Source organism: Prorops nasuta, unplaced genomic scaffold (genome assembly GCF_024137725.1).
Source record: "Prorops nasuta isolate Cenicafe-Biocafe unplaced genomic scaffold, Cenicafe_Pnas_1.2 PNAS00004, whole genome shotgun sequence".
Lineage (NCBI taxonomy): Eukaryota > Metazoa > Arthropoda > Insecta > Hymenoptera > Bethylidae > Prorops > Prorops nasuta.
The window spans coordinates 11,032,663-11,045,917 of NW_027116801.1; the positions used below are offsets into that span (position 1 = coordinate 11,032,663).

A 13,255-nucleotide genomic window follows, 5' to 3' on the forward strand; every position below is an offset into this window, starting at 1 on the left:
TACTTCCGCCCCTGTCAATCAGTTTATCCAACTATAAAGCAACAAAAACTTGTCCAATCGAAAGATTAATATGAACAGTATAGTAATGGGCACGGCGCGTAATAATTACGATAATAACAGTAATGAGATTAACGAGGTTATATTAAACGTACGGTAAATGGATGAGGCCACGCTGGGATCGGGATAGGTTATTAAACGGCTGTACAGTCCGAATAAGAATAAGAGAAAAGCGTGTGAGTAACCAAGAAAAGACGCGCATCTAACCCTAACCTAACCACCTTGCGTGTGTGCACTATATATTGCACGCTGCGTGTTCGTCGACTCGTTCGTGCAATTATCTGACCAGCGAGATCCACTGGGCCAGCTAGCAGCATTGAGAAATCGATGTTAATTAATTTTCTTATCAGCTGTTTGCAATTTCCTATCGGTGCTCTTTTTTTGTCGTTCCTCGGTCGCGCGAATATAGCCCGTAGCTCGAGCTGCAGAGAGGACGAAAAAACGAGCAGAAATCGAGGAGAGAATAGAGGGAGATAAAGCGGCAAAGTTTATTCCCAGCACGGCGAGCTCAAAAATGGTACTTGCGCGTTTCGTGTAATCGTAGTCGGTCGCGCGCGTATTCGGTATAACGAGTAAATTCCGATAAGTTGACGGTGCGCGTGTTGGTGCGAGCGAACAGCGAGAGAGCGCGGGCTTGAAAATGCGTAGCGCGGTGGGGATTGTAGGGGAGGGAAGTCGGAGCGAGTGGGAGGGAGGTGGTGGGGATGATTCGAGCGTAGTCGGTCGTCATCGGCGGATCGCTTCGGCGGTCGGCCTCGATCAGCCGCTCGGCGCTCAGTTCAAGTCGGACCACCGTCGCTCTTGGATTACCGTAACGTTCCGTCGAACAGTCTCTCTTTCTCTCTCTCTCTCTCTCTCTCTCTGTCTCTCTCCCTCTCTCCCTCCCCTTCTCTCTTTCTCTCTCACTATCTTCTATCAATCTATCTCTCTTTTTTTCCGATTCTGACTTTGACTCTCCTCTCCCCCCCTCCCCCTGCCCCATGTCACTCCGCGAAATCTGTCCGAACGCCTGGCCTATGTAATCCCCCAGTAAAACTCCTCTGGCCGTAAAATCGCGCGCAACGAGTCTACCGCCCTGACGAACGAGAGTTCCGACAGTCGTTGCTTCGATTCTCTCTCCGGGAGAGAGAGAGGGAACAAAATTGGCCAAAAACTATTTGGAGGAGAGGAGAGACTCGCGACGTGTGTGTCATGTGCCACTTTCTGTGAAAACTTCTGTCATCGCTAGTGCCACAGTAATATTAATCTCTCTCTCTCTCTCTCTCTCTCTCTCTCCCCCTTCCTCTCTTTCGCTCTGTCTGCCTTTCTGTCTCTTTCTCTCTCTCACATTCCCTTTATTATTCATTCTACGTTTATCTGTGCCATTAAAAGTGTACCAGTTGTTGCTGTTATGGCTGATTACGAGGATTACTGGCTGAAATGGAGAGTCTCCGGTGTAGCTCGCCTCTTGGCTCCTTCCATCTCGTGAATATCGTCGGCAATGGCACTCGGACCCGACGCGCACTTTTACGTAACAAAAGCGCGTTTTCTCTCGTCCAATTTTTTTTCGAAACCTCTCTCCTTCCTATTAAATTGCCGTCTATTGTCGCTCGTAGTTTCACCTTGATTGGACGATCAATTAAAAATCATCTGTTCTCCTTAAACGAAACGCGATTAACTTTACTGACGGCTTGATTCTACCGTACATTGCCTCTTTAACGTATTGTCTTTTGTTTACCTTAAAGCTTTAGGGTTTGTCAGTATTTTCCCAGCAAGCGTAAAAACACTTGACTTTTCTCCGTTGTTCGTAAGCGTCAAGAGTCAGTTTCTCCTTTTCGTTGAATTTTCTCGAGTCGCGTCTGTACTCTGGTAATGTTTGTATCTCTCAACTTTTTTTTTTTATAAACGTCCTCTCTATTTGAGTTTCTATAACATATATATAGGTATAACCAACGGTGAATCAAAGTTTGTCGAGTCTCGTAAGCGGTGCTCTTCATTTCGGCCACGTTTTTCATAAGCCGGGAGAGGAGGAAAAAAGTGCCAACAGGATTTGTGGTTTTCAGGCTGGAGTAAATCTTCCCGGCGGATATCGTGTGAGATCAGAGTAGTAATGGTATCAGTGGTGGTACTATTACGACGCATATAGGTGCATAGACACCGAAGAAGATTGGTGCTATTTTCGCGATGGCCGTGTCAAGTACTCGTCGTTAGTGCATTGGGAAAGTGTCGCGCGCTAACCTCGTGGATGTGTAATCGGCTCAAGTGTGATAAAATATATGTATAGTACATATATTCGAGTGATAGTAAAATCTGCCGAAATTCGGCCAAGTGAGAGTTACAGTGTGCTACCAACACCCATTACCGTGGATTATTATTGGATATACAGTTACGAGTCTCGGCTGGGGATACTCAGCAGCGAGGACCACGATTTTGGTGAGTCTCTTCATTCTCCATCTTGGATTTAGCGCTGTCCCCCCCCTCCCCTCCAATGACTGTTCTGTTGACCGCGCATCATTTTGTTTACGTTCTTCTCGAAGATTTTGGCGCGAGCTGCGTCTCTGCAAACAAGTTTCTCTCTGTCCACATTGCGCGGTTACTTTTATTTTTCTCCTCGTATTAATAGCCACACGCACCGTCTTAAAATTTCCATATTTTCGTAAGCTCGCAAATTCCATTTTACAAACGGCGGAGTGTACAGCGTTCATCTCACCGACGCTCTTTCTTCGGGGGCTAAGAATTACAGCGGAGTAGTTGAGTGCGATTAATTTCAGGGCCGTCGTACGCTTCTCGTCGAATTAACGCTACTCCCCCCTCCTCTCTCTCTCTCTCTCTCTCTCTCTCTCTCTCTCTCTCCCTTGCGCGCGCGCTCACTTTGACTCAATTGTACTGGACTAGCTGGCTGGTTGCTTGCTTGCTTCGCTTCCAGGATGTAGCGACGTGGCAAAGGGGATAACGGAGAGAGGGTGGCTGCCTTTGACGTAGCGTACCGTACAGTAACGTCGTGCCGTTGGCGCTACCCTGCTTTTCTCTCCATTAATCAAAACGTCTCTGCAAACAATATCCACCTGGACCACGTCTCACTCTCTTACTTTCATCATACTCTTCTTTTACACGACTATTGCTTCGCTTCTCAACACGAGTGAATTCAATCCCATTATAATCAATTCCGAGCCTGATCCTTTTCTGTCTTTGAACTTTTCCCAAAGCAAACGTTGCTGCGAATAATATACGCCTCAAATACTGGCTCTCCCTCACTTATTTTCATACTCTACTTTGACAACTATATTGCTTCGCTTCTCAACGCTCCTAATGTACTCAGTCCTTTATATCTGTACAGGATATTTGGGAAGAATGCGCTAAACTCTTGGATTGCATTGTTTACGAAAGAAAAAAGTTGGTTTAACGTCTCTTGCATTTTTTTGTTATTTTACTTTTATCGAGCTACAATATCAGTAACAATGTCATGTGTTTATTATTTCTGTAGCAAACAGCTTTCGTATACACTGAATGTTTAAAAATATCACCTTTGACCTCTAAACATTTTATAACTCATCTAAGTACACATTCGTTGCTTCTCTCTATTAGATAAAGTAAAAATAGAATCGAGGAATATTGCTATTGACATTTACGTGAAAAATAATTTAAATTACAAAAAAAGTGCAAGATACATTTTAACTTTCTTTCAACAAATGCAACACGTTCGTAGAGTTTTAAAAATTCTTTCGGAACATCCTGTACATCCAATTCGAAACCTTGCTTGTTTGTCGTTAAATTTGTACAAAATCAAACGTTGCTGTGAACACAATATACTAATGACAATCTTCACTTTCTTACTTGTCTAGAATTAAAACTTAAAGCGTGTTATTTCAGTATAACACACACAGAGTCAAACCAGTGTTTTTACGAAAAGCTTGCAAAAAGTAATAAAAACACGTTTGGTAGTGTTATCGCTACCACTCTGAATCATTATTCAAATCGTAACACTGACCCGTGACAATCTTTAACTTTTTTATTTTTTCACAATAATACACTTTCGTTTATTTTTACTTGAAAATATCAGAAATCAATAGCTAGATAAAGCAGAAAACAAAGACATGGCTAGCTAGTTCCGTATAAAGGTTAAACGACTATTGCTCGCAAAACTAACCTCGTTCATGCTCGTCCACCGTACACGCTGACAACTTTAAATAATCGATTCTTACTTCTCTCTCGAGTTTTGTCTTCAGTTTCGTTTAATATTTCCAACTGTCCGTCCTCTGAAAGGATTTTCCAATCGCAATCAGCATCAAAAATAGTTAGTGTGTTTGTATTTATGTTAGGGGAGTTGGGGGGGGGGGGGGCTGAGAGTCCTCTACTCTCAGGACATAAATCACAGCGGCAGGCTTAGGCGACACTCGAACTTTGCTCCAGACGACGCAGCATTCCACGTGAATTCTCTGGCTGATCCAGCGAAGCGAGGACCACCAACGCAACGCAACTTGGCTCACCTCCTGCATCCGTATATCATTACTGTATGCGTGCCCCCCCCCCCCCCTCCGCCTCTGTTCTATACTTTTATCGACGGAACGGAATTCACCGTTGAACCGTGCGTCGATGAAGCTTGCGCAAGCCGCGATCGGCCAACGTGTGTGTCGTTCGTCTGATTCGTCGTCAACGTGCAATCGGGTTACATCAACAATTGAGAAAGAGACGAGCTGCCAGCTGCCACGTGACTATATATCAACCGGTATATGCCGGTTTCCGCTAACGGAATTCCTACAAAATTGACGACTCTCTGCGAAATCATTTTTTACGATTTACATAAGTAGCAGTTTCAAACTATTTTCAGCATTTCATGGATTTTTGTTTATATTTGTAAGGTTTATTGTTTCTAACGATAAGCGTTTGAATTTTTTTAGCCAAACTAGTGGTTTTTCCGTCTTTGAAATTATACCCGAAATGTCCAGCTTTTGCGTTACTGTTTTTTTCTACGTAAATAGAAGTTTTCCCAAAGTTACTACGGAAAAAACTGAATATCTTTTATGGTTATCGTGATAAACAGAGTTTTTTTATTCTTGTGCCAACGCTCTGCGACGAATTGAAGTAAAAGTTGAGTAAACGCGTTGAGAGCAGGTGATTGTTGTTTATTTGGAGAGAGAGATTAAAGGTTATTTATCGATTTATTTACTTAAAGAGAGGAGGGGGGAGAAGGGGGGGGGGAGTAGATCTGACTATATAAATCAAGGAACATCGGAGGCAAAAAAGCGTCTGGTGAGGAAGAAAGAAAGTTGGAAGTGAAACGGTCTATATTGGCTTGGGGCGGATTAGCTGGATTCATTTACGGCAAACCGATCGGATAGCCTTCGGGAGAACCCCGGCGACCATTCAAGGTTACCGTATAGCCGACCAAGCGAGCGAGCGAGCGAGCGAGCCAACAGTAAAATAGCCTTAACTGCTTCTCGCCTCCTGCCTACCACCCCCTCCCGCTCGCCTTAACAATATCCACCATCAATCTGACCTATACACAAATATAAACCTGTAGAAATCTCTACTCGCCATTATATTGTGCAACGAATCACCAACAAAATTCAACTTTCCCACGCTTCAATCATATTTAATCCGGATTTGCTATACACGCGATGCTTCAACAATGCGAAAATGGCATTGAACACGTGTACCGATCGGTCAAACGGATATTTCTTCGGAAATTGTCGACCGTTGTAAATTTTTCCCGCCAAAAACTCGAGTGGATGGAAAAATAAACGATCGCTTAGTTTGAACTCGTTTTAGAATACGCGTGGTATTTTTTAAGAGTGTAATAATAGTGTTGGATACGTGTAACTGCTCGGGCAAATCGATATTTCTCTTGGAAAATTTTCACGTGCCTCAGATTTTTCCCGCCAAAAAGTTTGATAGTGTATAAAAACGACGTCGAGCACGTGTACTGAGCTTGATAGGAATGACGTTTCTTTGACCGGCGTCGACCGTTTTAGATTTTTCCCGCCAAAAATTTGTGTTGATGAAAAAAGTGGAGGATTAGCTGCTTTAAATTGATTTTAGAATACACGTGGTACTGTAACGGTGCGAGAAGGGGGCGTCTATCGCGTGCACCAATCCGTGAGAGCGATATTTCTTCGTAAATTGTCAGCTGTTTCGGATTTTCCCGCCAAAAAATCTGAGTTAATGGAAAACAAATGACGAGCGTTTAATCAGCTTAACGCGAAGCTGATTTACGGGTTATTTTACTTCCGATTATATCAGACCGCTAGATAAAATTGCCCGACAAATTGTAACTTTCCCACGTGTCGAGCGAAAACTCTTGGAAAATTGTCAACTGGTTCGGATTTTTCCCGCCAAAATAATCCGAGTTGATGGAAAATGGACGATTGGTTATTTTATCATGTGCTTTGTCGAGTTTGATGGTGTGGCGAGGGAACGCAGAGTCGAGCTGATTCACGTGTTATTTTCCGATGATTGCATCGCTCGATTGCACTGGCAGTGAAAGAGAACGGCAACAGCGCCGACGACAGCCACACACCAGTCATTATGAAGTTCAATAACCAAACTCAGGGAGGCAGGCAGGCAGGCAGGCAGGCAGAGACAGGCAGGCCTCGGCCCGAGTCTCTCTATTCCAATTATCTATATAGATCCTCTTCTATACTGTATATACATACCTTATAATGCTCGCTATATGTATATACATAATGTAGAGATGGTACCGAGCTAACTATTTTTACCTCTTATTTCGGTTTCCACCACTTAACTCAATCTTCCATTTTATTACCGTGTTTATTATCCTTCATTCTTCTGCTTGCTTCGCCTGCCTCTTGTATGTATACTAAACTTTCTACGAATTGTATTCTATGGCAAAGAAATAAATGTCAATTGGAAGTATTTATGATGGTTTTTTTGAGACCGTCAACGTTTTGCAATCATAACACAAAATTCGTCAACCTCTTTCATCAGTCTTTTTTTTGCGACTATAGAAAAACCTCAAAATAACACACAAGCGTTATTTCAATTATTTTCTATGCGTCTTTTCGTGGAAATCTCTTGAATAGGAACTCGTTGACTCGTGAGCACTGGATATTTATTCACAAAGTTGTCGGGAGGCTATAATATAACTGAACTTTTAGTTTAAATAATATTCCGTTGAAGGTCACCGGGCGGTGTAACGGTCATAATTTTTAAATTTGTTTTGTTGCTTTGCTGTTATATTACAGTATTTGTTATGAACATATGCTTTTCTTTACAAACAACAAGGTTAATATTTTTTTTTGAGAACACGTTTTTATTGATCGAAAGAAACTTGTGACACTATTCGACTAACAATCTTATTTTTAATACGATCATTAGTATTTACATTATTATTTACAATTAAATTCCATTCTGCTTTAAATCAGATAAATTCGATGAAAAAAAGAATCACCAGTTTTGCAAGCTATGTTGTTATTTTTCTAATAAAAAAAAAAAGAAAACAGTTGTATAATCGTGTTTAGAGACGAAATAAAAAATCAGTAATTAAATGCTTCCTCGTTGCACGTGTTTCAGGCCAGTTTTCTCCCCCCTTTTTTTTTCGAAAAGCTGGTAGTTTTCTGACTGCGGGTATAAGGGTCGAAGGTGATAAACGTGGCGGCCATACCGCCTCGTAATAAAAGATCCGTCGAGTCGAAAAAAAAAAGAAAAGAAAGCAAGAGGCATGGCATGGCTTACAGACCCAAAAGCTCTTCGCTCCCCCCTCCCCCCCCCCCCCTCGCGCACGCTAGAGCCACAATCGACCAAGCTTATTAACCTCCGACGAACCTTCAGGATTCCTCAATTTTGTCTGCTTCTCAAGTTTTACGACAATAATTTTTCTAGCACTGGATTTACAGTTAATTTCGTAATGGGAGTATAAAAGGATCGTGCCTCTTGTGATTTTAGCAAGTTATCGTGCGAGAACGATTTACTTGGGCTGGTTCGTTGGAATGCTGCTGCAGGAAAGTTCGCAGTTCGCAGTTCGCTTTCAATTCCGACGAAGACAGTCGAGTCGAAAGCAGCAGCGAGTTTCGTCCCGTTGCCGTTTAATGAATTATCATAATGGAGTCGACTGAGATCCTCCAGTCACACACACACACACACACACACACAAGAAAATCCTTTTTTTTACATTTTTTTCTTAGGTGAACCAATTTTTTGCTTTGTGCCGCTATCACCCTTGCTCAATTTTCCCGCCAAAGTAAGTAATTAATTCAATATCGATTAATTTTTTCTCGCTGCTGCTTTTTTCCACGAATCAACTTTATTGTTGACGTTACATGAATAATTATCACAATGCAGCGTCGACTGAAATCCTCCAAACGCAAGAAAGAAACTTGGACGAAAAACCTTCTTAGGTGGAACAATTTTTTGTGCCATCTTAATTATACCGTAAGCTTTTGTGTACCGGAGCGGACAATGTTTCATATCGATTTATATCCATTCTGTTTTTTTACTCGTGAATTTTGTTGCTGCTGACGTTCGATGAATTGTAACGGGGAGCAACGAGTGGATTGCACCAAACGGAAGAAAATTGCAAGAAAAACTTTTTTAAGTGGAGCAATTTTTTACACAGTCATATAAAAATCGTTTATTTTTTCCATCGTCGCTTTCATTCACATAAATTCTCTTTTTGGCGGTTAACGAGAATATCGTAGTAACGAGACTGTACACTCGACGAAATCCCCTCTCCGATCGTCGACCAGCCAATTTTCCACTTTACGCGATCAACGGTTGCTTATAGCTTCCGCGAGAAAGTAAGCAGCGATCGATCGAAAAAATCAATTTTTATACTCCATCACAGGAGTTTCGTTCGAAAATTAATAACTCTTGTACGGCGAGTGAGATGGACGAATTTTCATGCTGAAATTCCATGGTTAATGAAACGACGACGACGACGACGACGACGACGATGAAATAGCCTGCATATATTTTTTGTGTTAGTATATATATATATATATGTATGGAGGAGAGAGAGAGAGAGAGAGAGAGAGAGAGAGATCGTACAAGAGCAAGCTATGCAAATAGAATCCGTAACGTACTATTTCTGTCTCATTATTATCTTATCGTGAGATAACGGACGGCGGCGGATGGCGTGAATTTTTTCGATTAGTTGTCGCGTATGCCGGAACGCAAGGCTGCCGCAGCCGTTTGTCGGCCCTTTGCCTCTTTGTCACGGGGAAAATCGATCGAGAGTGGCGGAGAGTGCCAGAGTCCAGGGGGAGGAGGGGGGGGGGGGGCAACCTGAAAAGACGTGGATTAACGAGGGGCTGCTAGGAGGTATTTGTAAGATCGATCGAGCCATTTCGCGTGATAGGAACCGGTGAAAATCTCCCGAAAATTCACGAAATTCTGTCAAAATTTCCAAAGAAAATGGAAAGCTTGAAATTCGCTCGCGGGGATCGCCAGTCGTCGTTTCGCCAGAGGGAAAGGGACGAGTGAAATTCTGCCGAAATTCCAAAAATGAAAACTCAAAATCCTCTCAGGATCGAACCGAAAATTTTCCGGCAAAAATTACAAAAATCGTTTCGAGTATTTTGAAAAAGAAAAAAAAGGAAGATTAAATAAAGTTCGAGTCTATTGGTATAAATTCTGCATTGAAAATATTTTCATCTTTGAAGAAAAATAAGAATACATTTCGCGAGTTTTCTCGCGCGCTGATCTTGCTATCGGACTATCTATATATATATATATATATATGTGTGTGCTTACACGTACAGTTATACAAGGTGGTTGTAACTTTGCGAGAGCGAGCGAGTATTGGGGCGTGAAACGCTTGGCACGCACGCACACGAATGGTAAGGAGGATTGCGCACGTTGCACAGTGGAGTTTTCTAGTCCTGCAGGACCGTTCGCAGTTTGTTTTGCAGTTTAACGAGCAGTCCTCGCAGCACAGCAACACTATCGCGTTATTTTTCTCTCTCTCTCTCTCTTTTTTTTGCTCGCCCCCCCCCCCCCATCCCGCTTCGTCCCGACAAAACTCCATCTTGCTTCCAGTTCCATTATGCAATTCGCTCGTTTTTTCCTCTTGCCACCCCCCCCCCCCTCTCCTGCCTCTTTCTTTCACTCTCATCCTCGATGTTTTCAACTCTTTTCTCGGTTCGTAATTGCTTTAACGAACTTTTATCCGCAACACGTGGGAACGGAAACTTGGTCGTTACGTATCTACCATGAATTAAAAGAGTCGCCCGATAGTAATTTGTAAACGAAACTTTTAGCGGGGAATCGGGTGTTTGGCGCGCGAGCTCCGGAGAGATAAATAATTAACGTCTCGTTTTCCTTTTTTTCTCTCGCTCGCTCGCTTATTTTCCTTTCCCCTTCTTCTTCATAGGAATAATTTTTTATGGGCCGATCGTTGCGGCGCCGCGCGTCGGGGAACGAGTTTATCGGGCGAGCTAGATTCGCAGCAGTCGATACTAATTAGCAGTCGTGGAGTTTCCAGAAGTCGCTCATCCGTTAAACGCCGGCGCGAAACTCGGTAATCGAGCGCGAGTTTGCTCATTAATGCCGTTTAAGCGGCCCGGCCCGGCCCGGCCTGGCCTCGAGGAGTCGAGTAGGTACCATTAGACGAAGATGCCACGCTCAATTATCCAGCACTCCTGCTATCCATCTCGCACGCCTCTCTCGCTCGCAACACTCTCTCTCTCTCTCTCGGCCGAGCAAAAATAATGCGATCCACCGTTTTGCCGAGAAGCGCGACGCGAGCCTACTTCGTAGACCCGACGACGCTTCCGGATTGATGTTTCGCCCATCGCGTCTTCGTTGCAGCGATTTTTCTTCGAGAATCCTTCCACAGAGTTACGCAATTTTTGCTGCTGCCTACAGAAATTTGCAAAAAGACGTCGATTCGCTAGATTTCCGCTTCTATTTGTCGTTATTTCAAGATTTTTCGCGTCGGAACGTTCCTGACACCTTCCAGGAACGTTCCTGGAACGTTCCGACGTGTCAAATTGATTCCGGTCACGTTTCTCGGACATTTCTCACACTCTACGAATATTCTTGACGCAGTACGTTACTTTTAACTCGATTTCCACGCAGAATCGTCAAATTTAGTTACGTTAACTTTGTTGAGGATTAAGAGAGATGTGGGATTTATCGGTTAATTGACAGAAATTTCGAGTTTCCATGTTATACTTCCGGCTTGATATTTTTGGCCGGTATAAATTTTTTGGTTCATGCACGGAGCTTCTATAGGTGATCGATGCTCGCTGCTATATATCCTGATGCAGATTAACGAGTCTGCCTCATTAGCATACGCGAGGACTCTAAAACATCGATCCCAGCAGCCAAGTTTTCGCGCACAACGACTTTTACGACGAAGGATTATTATCCCCGGCATTTCGGAGAAACTTCGCCAGGAGTTGAGAAACGGCGATGGTAAATATTTTTGTCATTGAATTTATTCGCGTTCGGTGGGGGGGGGGGGGGGGTGAGGAGGAGGAGGAGTAGAGTCGACGAGAGTGTCTTTTATTAGCTCGTAGCCCGTAGCCTGGCTGCGATCGCGAGCGCTCTCTCTCTCTCTCTCTCCCTCTCCCGTTTCTCTTCCATACACCGCTGGAGTTTCCTTGACCCACACAGAGTTACGAGATAGAGGGGGGGGGGGGGTCGAAACGCTAAAGTACGTGGAAAATGGCGGGAGGAGAGGTTGCAGTTTTCTCTACGTGGCCTTGTACCGAGTAGATTGAATTATCATAAAATACGTTTGCACGTGTGCGCGTGTAAAAGAAAGACGTGTCGGTTATACGCGTTTAAGGAATGGATTTGCGAGAGACGAAGCAAAGAAAAAAATAATTTCGATGGTCGAGGTGCGTGCATTGAGACGAGTTGGCTCGCGGGAAAAGAAGCGCGTGCGAGAGAGATGGTAAGAGGGCGGGGAGGGGGGGGGGGGTGCGAGCAAGAAGGCGTAGGAGAGATACCGCGTAGACGTTGTAACGGTTAACGCGGTACCAAAGAGAGAGAGACGGTTGGCGTGTGTGGGAGACGTGGCGGTGGTGGGGGTGGAGGGGGAGCGAGGGAGATAGGGATGCGAGTCCGAGCGGGTCTGATGGGAGTGAGAGGAGAGTTGCGTTGGCAGGGTGGGGGGGGGGGGGGTGTGTAACGCTGTTGAGACGGCCAGGTTATGAATGAGGAAAAAGGATGGAAAGAGAGAAGACGTCGAAGCAAGCAAGCAGACTCCGCTCTGGCTGTGGCCTCCTCTCTTCTGGCGCTGCCGCCGCTGCTGCTGGTTGCCGTGACGACCCATACCAAACCGCCATCATGCCATGCCGTTCCAGCATAGTCACAGTCACGCTTCTCTGGACTTTTCCCCATTCTCCTTCCCTTCTTCCACTCTCCCCCCCCCTCCACCCCTCCAAAATCCTTACCGACCGAGTCCCCCCCCCCCCTCCTCCTCCTCCTCCGCGCTTATCCATATACATCTCCGACACCTTTCCTTATAACCTACTCTCCTCTCCCTTTTCTTCCGACTGCCAATTCTTCCCTCGACCTCTTCGTCCTTTCTCTCTTTCACGCGATTCTTGCCACTTTCCTCTCCGATGCTCCATCCCCGATGATATTCCTTAATTCAGACTTTTTCTTCTTCCTCTTCTTCCTGTTTCTGCTCTCGCTCTATATTTTTCTTCTTACTCGTCTCCATTGTGGACGACCAATGCCCATGGACGAAGGAACCATTTTTCTCGTTCTTCTTCTTCGTGACCTCAAATTCTCTATACAAATAAAACGTCCTTTGCCTCTCGCTTCGATAACACTCTGTACTTTGTTCCTTTATTTACAAATATCTCTATGTACACGTATTCTCAACATATATGTATATACATAGCCTGTTTACCAGTTGCAAGGTTTTTCTTAGATACAAGATTGGTAAAATACCGTGCTTTTTCAGCGGTACGAAGCGTTGAAATCGAAGAATCAACGATTTTCCGTGATTTTATCGGGGTAAGAAGCGTTTTAATGAAACGCTCGAGTAAGAGAGACGTAAACTGTGTAAGTGAGTTATGAATTTTTCTTTAAGCGACTGATATCGTACATGGAGTGTTTTATGCGGCAAGTTGCGGAATCACTATCGATCGCACATTGTTTTCGATCAAGAGTCGCCGAGTTATTTCTATATACATATGTATATAGATATATGTTTCTTGCGTCGCTCCGAGAACGTTAGTCTCACTCCCTGTGCGATAAGGGCGAACGAACACACACACACGCATTCTCCTTACTTTCTCTCCTC

At 44.0% G+C, this 13,255-nt stretch overlaps 1 protein-coding gene across 5 annotated transcripts in view; it reads left to right on the plus strand.

Annotated features, from left to right (window-relative positions):
* Positions 1-856: 856 nt before the first annotated feature.
* Positions 857-13,255, plus strand: part of LOC136772432 (uncharacterized) — a 154,392-nt gene continuing 141,993 nt past the window's right edge. For all 5 annotated transcript variants that reach the window (XM_066725404.1, XM_066725403.1, XM_066725406.1 and 2 more), the window contains exons 1-2: positions 857-1,292; positions 2,100-2,469. The gene's annotated coding sequence lies outside the window, so the exon portion shown is untranslated. The remainder of the gene's footprint in view (positions 1,293-2,099; positions 2,470-13,255) is intronic.